Source organism: Bactrocera neohumeralis, chromosome 5, assembly GCF_024586455.1.
Source record: "Bactrocera neohumeralis isolate Rockhampton chromosome 5, APGP_CSIRO_Bneo_wtdbg2-racon-allhic-juicebox.fasta_v2, whole genome shotgun sequence".
Taxonomy (NCBI): domain Eukaryota; kingdom Metazoa; phylum Arthropoda; class Insecta; order Diptera; family Tephritidae; genus Bactrocera; species Bactrocera neohumeralis.
The window spans coordinates 65,627,970-65,641,525 of NC_065922.1; the positions used below are offsets into that span (position 1 = coordinate 65,627,970).

Here is a 13,556-nt window from a genome sequence, read left to right on the forward strand (position 1 = left end):
ATGTTAATGTTTAAAGATCTCCAAAAAAGCTCCTGGTCTTTTTGGGATCCGGTGGAGGTGCTAAAGTTAATCTCTACAGAACGGCACAGCTTATTAAAAAAGCTCTTGTAAAATGTATGTCTGGACGAGGGCATTTTCCAGAAGTACAGAAGAGGCAGCATCTGACTCTGATAAGCAAGAGCAAAGGAGACTCAGAATATCTTCAGCATACAGTGCTCTTCCGCACGTAATATCGGCATAGCTGGAGGTGAACATGTATAGTAAATTCATGCAGAAGCGATCCGAACGATGAACGCAAAAATACCTTGTACAAGAATGGATAACAAATTGACGTGCTAGGCTCATATTCGGCACTACATGAAGTCTTATGGCAATTAACGAAAGTTCCTTTGCAAGTAGAAGGAAACAGCTAGTGCCTTTATTAGTCGATACACTAAACGTGAAACAAAGACGGAAAGTACTTCCTAAGTTGCAGAGGACAGCAGCCTTGACAATCGCCTCGGCTTTCGACCTCACTGTTTCCGAATTAGCAGTTCTAGTGATAAGTGGCATCATCCCAATAGATCTACTCGCAAAGGGGAAAAGATAACTCTGGTTATGGATGAAAGATGAAATAAAATTATGCATGTCCGCAAGACAACAGGTAAGGAAGCAAGTACTTTAACTCTAAAAATATCTGTGGACAAGAGGGAGCAACGGAAGATAGATCTAATGAGAGATATAGGGATGTGACAGAGTAAAACACGGTGATGTGATTACTACTTAACACAGATGCTTTCGGGTCAAAGGTATTTCGGAAAAATACCTGTATAATATGAGAAAAACAGAAAGTCCTGCATGTATTTAAGGAGGCGAACGGTTAGACGTAGCAAATCATAACTTTTTGAAGTGGCATCGATGAAAAAAGGCACTGAAAATATTAGAAAACAAGATTGGAAAACTAAACAAGGAAATTCTATTAGAAAAATTACCGCTAGTGGCGAAAACCGTCATACCAGATTATGTAGTACACACAAAAAATGGAATATGGACGCGGACTTTCAGGGCCCGGTGAAGCCAAAAAGCTGGATTCTGTCTGCAAATGCTAGGAGTCTCTGGTCGCAGGCGGACTAGAAACTTACCAGCAAAAGGTTTACCTTGGAAACATGGACCCATGGAAATACAAAAGCCCGTGATAGAAGGGGAAGGTTGTTTAAACAAATTAAAAATTGAACTCCAAGATAGAAATTACTTTTTATTTTTTTCATTCAGAAAACATTTTCAATAAGAAAATATTGCGGTCATACATACAAGGTAGGTTCCAAAGTAAACAGAACTGTTTGAATCTAGCGCCCCCTGGTGGCGCCATCTATATGTCGACTGGTGCGTTATAAACTGCTATCTTTATCGATTGTCCAGTGAGGATTTCATGACAATTCATGGATTGTAAGTGAAGTCATTGCATTTTAAGTGTTAGTATGCTTGTGTTATCGGTGCGAAAATGAGCTTCGAACATTATATTTACCCGCATTCACCTGATATGGTAACGTGCGACTTCTTCCTTTTCCGAAAAATGCATTTGCCCACGAAAGGAAAGCGTTATGCAGACGTAGAGACCATTCAAAAGGCTTGCACCGGCATACTGGCGACCATACCGGCCAACGAGCTAAAACACTCGTTCGACATGCTTTTGGAAAGTGCAAAAAGCTGTATTGAAGCAGAAGGAGACTATCTTGAACAAAATAAATTGATTTTGCCGAAAAACCGGTTTGTACCGTTTTTTTTTTGAAAGTCCTGTTTACTTTGGAACGGAGCTTGTATGTCCATTGAGTTATGAATTGATCTATTTATGAAATCTTTTAACCCTTTCGCTCCTAATGGGACCATATATCCCACTTGTATTCGAAATGCTATATCTTTTCTTATTATGAACGAAAACATCTATCTGAAATGTCCCAATACAAGACTTGGGTTTTGTTTATGATAAAAATCCCTTAACATGTATTAAAAATATGCCGTTTGGCAGTATTGGTCAAGTCTGCCAAAGGTGTTCGAAAATTTCGCTCATCTGGCATGACAAAAGTTGTCAAAAGTATATACATATTTACCGTTAGCCACGTTGTGTTAAGCAAAATAGTGTGCAGATTTTGCCAATTCCTGCCAAAAAATATTCAGAACGGTGAGTTTTATACAAATTTGCAATTCTTGGGATATATTGTCCCAATATTATTTTTAACAGATGTCGAAATGGAAAGTACACAGCAGAAGAGATGGCAAATATATGTATTGTGCGAAAGCTCCGACGATGAAGATTTTAGCTCTTCTGAGAGCAGCTATACGTATATGCCTTAGTCTGACGAAAAAAATATTACTAAAGCAGGCGAAGATTACAGCAATGATTCGTATTCTGAATCGGACGATGAAGAACAGCCTGAAAAGGACTTAAGTGCAACTTCCGATGAGGAAGAAGAACTATGTGAAAATGCCGCAAATGAACCAGTTGCCGTTGCTACGTGGACTAATCTAACGGAACAGGTAAACTTTGAACTGAAATTTGAAATGCTTTTGTAAAGAGATCCGCAAGTTTTGGTATTTCTAGGTGTCTTTATTTATTATTGGAGCAAACATGTCAATTGGAAATGAAGTGATAACAAAAAGTATTTCTCGTGGTCGCTGCACATTATTTTCTTCGAAGTTATATTTGAATGATTGCAACAAAACAAAATATGCTTTAAAAGATTACTATATTGCTGAAGTCTTTGGGTGCATGAAAAACAGCTTCATGTGTATGAGAAGCGACAGTTCATTGCAATCCATTGACGAATGCAAGGCAAAATTCAAAGGGCGATCTAGTCTAAAACAATATATAGTATGTCTTCATAGACATGGCCGGATATACGTACGATTTTAATGTACATATATACTGCTAAAGATATCACTCCAAATCTTGCTGCCATACTAGGTGAAAGGATGTTTACAAAGTTAGCTTGAACTATCCGTGATAAGGAAGTGGCTATTGAATTCGTCCGACTAGTACGTGAGCAAAGTCAGTTCCAAATATGCTACGCGTTGGATGCATTCCAATGAAGTACTAGTTGGTTCTAACTGCCACAAACCAATAATATCCAACGTAGACTGAAAACAAAAGAATGATAAAAAGAAACAAGTTGATTGCCCCTTAGCTATTGTGTACTATAACCGTATAATGGGCGACGTAGACATGGTCGATCAAAAATCAGCGGTATAAGATCTAAATCGAAAATCTCAGAGATGGTAGAAGAAAGTATTTTCAAACTTCTGATGCTTTCCACAGTAAATGCTTGGATTGTTCACAACGACCTCAATCGCAAAAAAACATCCTTGGAACCGCAATACTTAAAACTCCGGCGCGAAAGGGTTAAACTGATAAAACTTCAAACGAACAAAAAAACTTAAATAATCTAGAATAAATTTTTTTTTAAATTTCAGAGACTCTTGATAAAAACAAAACAAGAAAAAACGTTAACTTCGGCTGCACCGAAGCTAATATACCCTTCACAGGTGCTTTTAGTAACTATGTGTTCAGTTTATATGGAAGCAATATGCTATAGTAATCCGATCTGAACAATTTTTTCGGAGCAATAATCCATGTCAAATTTCGTGAAGATGGCACTTCAAATGCGAAAGTTTTCCATACAAGCCTTTGATTCCGATCGTTCGGTTTGTATGGCAGCTATATGCTATAGTTAACCGATCTAGATAATTTCTTCGGAGATTATATTGTTGCCCTAGAAAATAATCTGTACCAAATTTCGTGAATATATCTTGTCAAATGCAAAAGTTTTCCTTACAAGAACTTTTTTCCGACCGTTCAGTTTGTATGGCAGCTATATGCTATAGTTAACCAATCTGAAAAATTTCTTCGGAGATTACATTGTTGCCTCAAAAAATAACCTGTGCCAACTTTTGTGAAGATACATTGTCAAATGCAAAAGTTGTCCATACAAGAGCTTGATTCCGATCATTCCGTTTGTATGGCAGCTATATGTTATAGTGGTCCGATATCGGCAGTTTCGACAAATGAGCAGCTTCTTGAAGAGAAAATTACGTCGGTAAAATTTCAAAATGATATCTTAAAAACTGAGGGACTAGTTCGTATATATACAGACAGACAGACGGACAGACAGACAGACAGACGGACATGGCTAAATCGACTCAGCTCGACATACTGATCATTTATATATATATATACTTTATGGGGTCTCCGACGCTTCCTTCTGGGTGTTACAAACTTCGTGACAAACATAATAATGTATATCCTGTTCAGGTTATAACAAGAAAAAACGTTAACTTCCTTTTGACCGAAGCTGTAATAGCTTTCACGAATACAAAATATTCTTTACAAAAACTCGATTTTGATCTGTATATCAGCTACATACCTGCCACAGTCATCCGATCCGAAAAATTTCTTCAACTTGGCAATAAAGGGGCACCCTAATGTCCATATACGTGTTCTTTAACAAGTGATTTTTCAGTATTAAGGCAACTAATAGGCAATTCCACGATCTTCGCTTTCAACAATGGCTGAACTTAAAATATTTGCTTTCATTGATGTTTAAATTTGTTGTTGAATATTTTTATCACCCGTTGGGTATTATAAAAGACCGTGCGGAGGTGTGTTAATTCTCAGTTAAAGTCAAGCTGTATTTAGTCGTTTTGAAGCTTCATTTATATCTGATGCTTCCAAAGAGTGCCTTAATTTTCATGTTCGTCGGTAAGCAAGAAAATATTTTTCTTCTAGTTCCACTACATTTTTTAACACTTCCTTTAAAGCTTTGTGGAATGATATCTATGTACATACATTTTCGAACATTGACCTAAACTTTGGTTTTGTACATTGCAGCGCTTCTAATCGCCAACGAACTGTTAGGCGGATCTGCTGGTCCAACCGAACCAAAGAAAGGCGTAGAAGATGATAAGTACGGCGATCAGACTAGCGCAGGGGTATCGCATGATCAGCTCAACATTCACATAATACAAAATGAGGGCGTCGTACCAGATATCATACCAACACAAACCTGAATTGAGGTTGGAGTTTGATAAAAACGTCACAGCTCACGAATAGTGAATTTCGAAACCACATACACATTTCTTCGTCCAAAATTGTCTACAATTGTTGCCAATGCAAGCTACTATGACTTCATTACAACAATTATAATATCAAATTTTAATTTAATTCCAAAAACAACAATTAAAAATGATGACGAATATGACGAACTGTGGTAATCATCTTACATACTGCGTTGGTTACAGTAACTTAAAATATTCATCTCAGTTAAAAAATTGAATTATCGTTCAGAAATAGTGCATCAATGAACATAATTAAGTTTTTGGCAGTGAAGCTCCATCAGAGACCAGTGTTTATGAATGGTATCGTGGATTCAATCCAGGTCGTACATCACTCCAAAATGCGATGGCCGTACTTAGAAACGATTATCCTCTGTATCTTATTTTTCATTTTATTTATTAATTTTTGAAGTAATTTTTACAAAATATTTTAAAGAGTTTTTGTGAATAAGCTTTTAGATAAGTTCGTTGCTGACAATAAGCAAAGATTTATGTAGACATTGATATCATCTACATAGGTCTGGTGGGCATCCAAATTGTGGGAATAGGTCTTTAGAGCCATTAAAAATCTATAGTTCATGCATGAGTTTTTGCAGCTCTTAATTAGATTTCGCTCATTCTAGGGTAATTAACATGTAAATGCACGATCTTCGTTTTCAACAATAGTTGAGTTTAAAATAATTCTTCTATTGCTTTCTTAATGGTTATTTTATCTCCAAGATGATGTTGTATTAATCTTCAGTTAAAGCCTTTATTTGTTTGCAATCGCCTCGGCAAGTCCAGCCGAGAAGAGGAGGTGAAACGGCTGGCTTGGGCGAGAGAGAAGGTGAAGAACGGCCGGGCACACTTCACCACTAGAAATTTATGTAATACCTTGGATCTAACGTATGCTAAGACAATGAAAAGCGTATGCTGAAAAGAGACAACGTTCGACGGAGAGCGAATCAAAGGCGCCCTCGACAAAGAGAAGTGCAAAGACGTAGGCGGGAAACTAGACGTCAAGCACGCGGACGACAAACTGACAACGTTCAAGGCAGTGGCAACTGCCAGTGAGATTGCGAAACGGCACTTAAACGTCAAGCTCATAGACCGCAGTAATTCGCTGGAACACATGTCACAGGAGCTGTGAAAAATAGTGGAAATTAAGCTATTAGGAGCCTGTTTCTCGAGAATGAATGCCGCGTCAAAATCTTGCAATGCTGTGTCTGTGGGAAGGAGCCGGTTGGAGGTGGTAAAACGCAGCAATATTTCATCGGTGCCCACAAGGAAGGTAACCATACCTCGCGTGGTGACAGAATACGGAAGTGCAAACTAGCGACAGCGTGGTGTTAAGCGTCCAGCTAAGATGGAGGCCAAAGCTACATACCACACATCTATAAGGCGGCAAAGCATATTCTGTACGCGAGGTTCGAGAAGATGGCGTGGGGCGTAGAAAAGGCTACTTCACTTATCCTAAAGGAGGTGGAGAAAGAACCCAGTCAGCAGACTGATGGTCTAAAACCATCCTGAGTCTCCTCCACCGAAAACAATTCATTCCGGTTTGAGCCACCTTCTTCGCTCTAAGTTTTTTTTTTCATTTCTCATTGAAATTTTAAAGGCCTTGCTTGTTGTCTTCAAAATACAGTAGTACAGTAGCCTTTACTTGTATGCTTCGAAAGACAATAATCCATAGATTCAGTAGTGGACTAAGAAGTACATGTCAAAAGCGTGTGGTTTAAGTTTAAGTCGAGAAAGAACTATATTAAAGTTTTTATTCTTTGATCTGCTTTGCAGAAAGTTAAATGAGCTTTGCACTTCTTCATTGCCCAAATACGACAGTAAGCAACTCTTATCAGTGTTCGTTGGAGACAACTGTTGTGGTTAGTCATTTTTTGCGGTCATTATAATCTCAACCAGCGATACGTGGGCTACGCCGTGAGACGGCCTCATCTTACGTACTTAATCTTGCTATAAGTTCCTTTACATTTTTTACAATGCATACAGCAAGCAGAAAAAGAAGTGGTCGTCCGCGAATATTCCGAACTAATTCAGCCACAAAAACTATTCGCAACCGCATTCGCAGAAATCCTCTTAGATACAGAAAATGATATCAAGGAAAATGAATATTTAGACTAGGCCAATTCAAAACTTATACGAGATGATCTCCACATGAAAGCTTGAGCCGGTCAACTGGTCATCTGCTGTTAAAGCCCTTGAAGCAAATTAGGCTCAGCAGATGCAAACGTCTTCTCCAGTGCCACTTTTCTGTTATATTATATTTTGTGGCGGTCGATGACCATGAAGGTATCCGTTTAAAAGATGGAAAATATGTTGCTCTTAAAAAAGTATTTCATTAACAAAGCGAAAAAAATCTAGACTTCCAAAGATGCAATAAGTGTTATTCCAAGGGTTCAACGTGGTCACCATCTAGGTACGGCATTGGTTTACTAGGGAGTATCCGGTAAAGGCAGTGCACTTATTACTTTTTGAGAAAAGTGGGCTAAAACTGGTAAAAAATAGCCAACAGCATGTTTTAGAAGGCGCGATAAAGCCGTTATAGCTACCTTTTCGAGGGAGACCACTGGATCTTCCAGCAAGATTCTGCTCCAGCAAACAACACAAAAACCATAGGCTTAAAAGCATTATTCAAGGTTTCATAGCTGTAGTATGTGGCCGTATAGAAGTCCAGATTTGAATCCATCGGTCTGTAGTTTGTGGTCAAAGTTTTGGCTTGTCGAATACCCCAGAGAAATTGAGAAATTCGTAAAAAACATTTGATTTGTTTAAGTTCGTTATTTCTATTAGAAAGTGATTAATAGCCGAATCGTTTGAGGGCTTGTATGAATAAAAGGTGAACATTTAGAAGAAAATTTTGCACTTCGCCCATTTAATATATGATTTGTTAAATAAATATGTACTTGTATAGTTTAATATAACGGCCATAACTTGTAACAGAACCCATAGCAGGGCACAGATGGTACGATGTGGTGTACACTCCGACGAATTCAGTACAGTACACGTATACTTCAGCAGTAGGTCTCTTAGGAGAAATAATAAAAAATACATATAACTAGAAGTGACCACATAAGATTTATCAAATTCAAAACAAAGCCTACATCGAACCTCTGTTAAAAATATTAATTTGTTTGACTTTTAAGAAATTGTTAGAGAACTCAGATTGTTATATTCTTGTGGACATGGATCTCATATAACAGTTCATTGAAATGTCCCCGGCTTGATACCGCATTTAGAATTAAATTCATATGACTGTTGTGACCTACTTTGAGGCAAAGGACAAATCGTGCCACAAAATTGGTATCATTAGAGTGTAGGGTTGCTATTATCAGTACATCACCCTTGAATGGAATTATGTGTATAAGCCCCACATTTTTTTAAATTATTTAAGAACACACTTTTTCAAGATATTCAAGTACTAATGATGGATTTAGATACAGATCAGCAGAGTACAGGAATCTTGCCATCGAGCAGTTACAACACATACGAAAGTCTTATACAAGAAAATTCAACGACAGCTGTGTACGCTACTATTTCATACGAATATAAAAACTAGTTCGAGTACTTGGAACAAAATTCAATACCCTCGAACTTCAGCCCATATTTCTAGATGTATTGCCAAATTGAACACTACAGGACGCCTCTTGACGTTTGGTAGGTAATGTAGTAATAAGTTTTTCAATTCCTTAAAAAATATATTTTATGCTTGAGTTTCGCAGCCTTGATTAGATTCTGCTAATTTTAGGGTAATTAACATGCAAATGCACGATTTTCGCGATGAACAATAGTTGAGTGTAAATTTAATTCTTCCATTGTTGTCTTAATGGATATTTCAGTTTTCCTAATTGCTAGCGAATTGGCAATAAGCTATGGTAATCTAACAAGACAAGGTGTGGCTCATGATGATTATAAAACGTCTAGTACCGCTATATCGGTCTCAAATGACCCCGCAATGTAAATGTGTGGTCGCTCTAGTACCGAAATAGGTGTCGGTATGACCCAATTATGAAAAATATCAGAAATAAATTAATATGAAGTTTCATATAATAAAATTATGAAAAGTTTAATGTTAAAAAATGTATATATATTGCTTTCTTAGTCCTACTGTTGGTCCAAATGAATAGGGCGTAGGTACTTATAAGCAGAAACTAGAGTTTCGAAAGTATCAAATAAGTGCCTGTAAAAATGTACAGAGCATAATTGAGAAAGCAACATTATAACAGCAAAACATTTAGCCAGAACTAATCCTAAGTAATTAAATAAGATATAATGTGAGGTATTCAGAATTTTGTGAATGCCAATAAGGTACAGTTTGCTCTACTCTTTTCAACCTATCCAGAAACATTTTGAATTACTTTTCGAAGATCTCATAGACGTTAACATAAGCGTCGAACCAGAACCTACTTGAAAGACTCCAATGCTGAAGTGATAACTGTTCTGAGACTTTGAGGACTTCGAATCGAGACTAAAGATCAACTTTCTATAACCAAATACGTGTACTTGATTGACTACCGAAAATTTAATACAAAAAGTTTGCAGTTTTATTTTATTTAATCCGCCTAATTAGAGGTTTTAAAATCAGATAAGGCAATATGGTGAGAGATGTTCAGACCTTACAGAGGATACATGGAATGATTTTCAAGCTCGCTGTATGGTGAAAGAAAAGCTATTAGTTGGATGCAAATAAAATCCAATTACACAGTTACTGATTACAACGTTGTTGTAATATCGCATAATATCAAACGATTTAAACCTTACACAGCAAAAGGCGTTAACAGCCCACGGACCGAGGTATTGCGCACACCTGAACTACTTTCTCAAATGTGGTCGGAAAGACGCATGCAAAAATTTGAATCTTAGCGTGCTCTGCCCAATTCACAAGAAAAGTGATTCCGCAGTCTTTCAATATCAAACATGCGATCTTATCGAGCATACTTTGGGAAAGACTGTAATGATCTCCAAATTTTTAATACCGTTATCACAGGTGAGCAGTCATGGATCTTTGAGTATGATACCGATTTTTTTGTTTTTTGAGACGACAGAAGGGATCCAAGCAGCATGCAACTCGGCTCTCAAGGCTATACCGGTGAATGCCTTCCGTGACGCCTTCAATGCTTGGAAATCACGCTGGCAGCGCTGCATGGACGCAAAAGGCGCCTATTTTGAAAGTTTTTAAAGAATTGTAATGATTGGTTCAATAAATTTTCTAATTGACTCAGTCCTATTACTTTTCGGACTAACCCTGTATAAGCAAGAAAAAAGCTTTCATTTTGACTCTGTGCTTAGAGCATGATTATTTCATACTTTTTTATAAAATATTTTATAACTAAGCTGCACAATTCTATTATTTTAACAGTTTTCTATTACAAACAATTAACATTTCGCATGACAATGAGTATTTATTTGATTTTAGTGGCTTAGTATCCAAAAGCTCTGGAAGCTGCTCTTCAATAACTACTAATTTTGGGCTAGCTAACAACATTAGTCATGGAAGAAAACGAATTATGTAATTGTAATATTTATTTCTATTGTTGTATTTACAGTTTAAAATGCTTACAAATGAAAAATAGATTTAAATAAACTTAAAAGCTCAAAAGCTTTTAACGAAATTTCAACACACCTAAGCGGTCGCTAGGCTTAGCTCACTGTGACAGCTGTCTAAATGCTTGCGTGAGATGTGTGCATGTGTATATTCAAATTATCATCAATTTGGGAATTATATGCAGCATTAAGTCATACATATTGTTTATTAGAGATTTTAATTTAAGCCACAAGTTTGCCCTTAATTGATGCGAGAATTCCATTAGTCGACACGTCAATGCGGCAGCCAAGCATTACACGCTTACTTATCACCAAATAACTGTAAATGGAATGTGCGATCATGTATACAAGTGTCTGTGTTTGGATGTGGCATGCCACACTGAATGCCGATCAAACTAATGGCGCATACAATGTAGCAACAAAATCAATTAGTGGCCACAGAAGAAAACAAAAACGATAGATTTCTACTTATGTGTGTGTTTTTATAGTGTACTCGCGTGTGTGTATATACATTAGGGTGTATGTTATTTCATAAGCTGATTTAATTTTTTTACAACCGAAGCCTGACATTTTTAGATTTTTTTTTTAATTTTTCACATAAATTTTGAGGTTATATCAAAAAGGTGTTGCAGACCTTCGCATCTCTTACAAGTTCGCCTTATAAATTTTTTCGATAGAACTCGTAATTTTGTCAGAAATCGAGATAAACCGTTTTTAACCCTTCCTTTTCCCGACCTCAGATTTTCCGTTATTTATTTTTCCACTCATTGCTGTTATTTTATCTTCATTTTCCAGCATATTATGCGTTTTTTCACGTTTTATCGCTTTTAAGGGCTTCTGCACTGGCCTATTAAATATTCTGTGTTGCTCATACGACACGGTGCACTATATGAATGTTCGGTACATTTGAAGCATAAATTGAACTGCGTTTAACTTTTAAAATAATCTTATGAAAAAAACTAGGTAAACCTTTTTTGTAGTGCAGAAAATTGTGTATTCAAATGTCTTCATTAAACAGTTGCAGAATAATTGCATAAAGCAAAATATATGAAAGACCCTTTTCATATATATACATGAGAAAATAAATGTGATTTAAGCACTGTTTCAATTGAAAACAATGAGCATGTTTACGTTTGATTTTTATTTTTAAGGGTAAAAGCTAAAACTTTATGTCAAATTTCGTGAAAATACCTTGTCAAATTAGAAAGTTGCCATGCCAGTTAGGGATTGTGCTCCTTCAGTTTGTATGACAGCTATATGCTATAGTAGCCCGATTTGAACAATTTCTTCGTGGATTGTACCATTATCTTAAATAATAATACGCGCCAAATTTCGAGAAGGTACCTCATCAAATAAAAAAAATTTCCGTACAAGCACTTGCTTCCGTTCGTTCAATTTGTATGACAGCTATATGCTATAGTAGTTCGATCTGAACTATTTTTGTGGAGATTACTCAACTACTTTAATAAATACTCCTTATAGAATTTCGTGAAGATATCTTGGCATATGCAAAAGTTTTCCATACAAAAACATTATTTCAATTGATCAGTTTGTATGGCAGCTATATGCTATAGTTGTCCGATATCAGCGGTTCCAACAAATGGGCAGCTTCTTAAAGTGAAAAGAAAGTGTACCAAATTCCAGATTAATATCTCTCAAACTGAGTTATTAGTTCACATATATACCAACAGACGGACTGGCGGAAATGGCTAAATCGCTTCAGCTCGTCATGCTGGTATATACATATGTACATAAAAAAGGAATATGGTCTCCGACGTTTCTACATGGGTGTTACAAGCTCCACTTAATGTACTCTTTTCCCGTGTTGACTTTTATAAATTTAGCGGACACCCTAATGTGTATGTGTGGCCAGCAATACAGCTCACTCAGATCCGAAAGCATTTTTTAAATCAATAAAATGTGTACGAACAATGCTATGAAACATGTAGCTGCGGTTTTGTCCGTATTACAGCTGTATAATTGTGTTTGTGCGCGGAAGCGCCTAAAAATATGCTAAAAACACAAAGTAAATGCAAATTAGACAGACAAACTGAGTGGCTGTTAGCAAAGTTAAGATGCCAAAGCGGCGTAATTGTAGTGGCGTACCAAGCACAGGAGAAGGCACCAAACGATGATAGTCGTGGGGACGTGGCAGCCACAACAACTGAATTGTAGACAGCACAAACAACTGTCTGAAGTGCTAGCACGCACTGAAGCTGTGTCCACGTGCACGCACCGAGAGCCGGCAGCCGGCAACCCAGAAATAATCAAATCAAATCAAACAAATTTACAAATTCAGCAAAATACTTAATTTGTCGAAATGCCGTTGAGGTTATGTAAAAGCGCTGCCGTAGCTGTTAATATGCATTACGCGCCAGTATTGCCAACTATAATTTTTTTTATTTGTTTGTCTACCGTCTGCTGGGTCTGTCTGCCTTTTTGTAAAACCCAACCCCACCCTTGCCTTCTCGTCTTCTCTCACTCTCCTTCCTGCCTTGCAGAGCTTTGCTTTTGTTTATGCGCCGCCCAGCACGCCTGCCGCTTGTTTGCTTGTGGTTTTTATGCTCCGCTTGGCAAATCCGCAACGCGTGCTTTTGTTTTTCTGCCGTTTCTGCGGTTTTCATTTTCATTTTCATTCTCGTTTGGATTCTTTTTTGCGCTACAGTTTTCTTTGACTCTTCCGCAGCAGCAGCGTCGGCAGCTTTCACTGATTATGCTTACGCATCGAGTTGGTTGTTGTCCATTTCTGACGCCGTTGAGCAGCACAATAAATATGGCTAAGCAGCAAATTGCCGATGGCGTATTTAGTAATTTACATAATTTATTTCTTTTCTCTTCTTCTCCCTCTTCTAGCAAGCCACTGCAGTCTGTGCTGCCATTTGAGTTGTTGAAGAGTTTGTAATCAAAATACATATTCGAAGACAGAAAGTTTCTCA

At 37.2% G+C, this 13,556-nt stretch overlaps 1 long non-coding RNA gene across 1 annotated transcript; it reads left to right on the forward strand.

The window, feature by feature from the left end:
* The first annotated feature begins 4,661 nt into the window (after positions 1–4,661).
* Positions 4,662–4,971, forward strand: LOC126760351 (uncharacterized). Its single transcript, XR_007667188.1, has 2 exons — positions 4,662–4,732; positions 4,862–4,971. It is a non-coding gene; the product is annotated as an uncharacterized LOC126760351 (long non-coding RNA).
* The last annotated feature ends 8,585 nt before the right edge of the window (positions 4,972–13,556 follow it).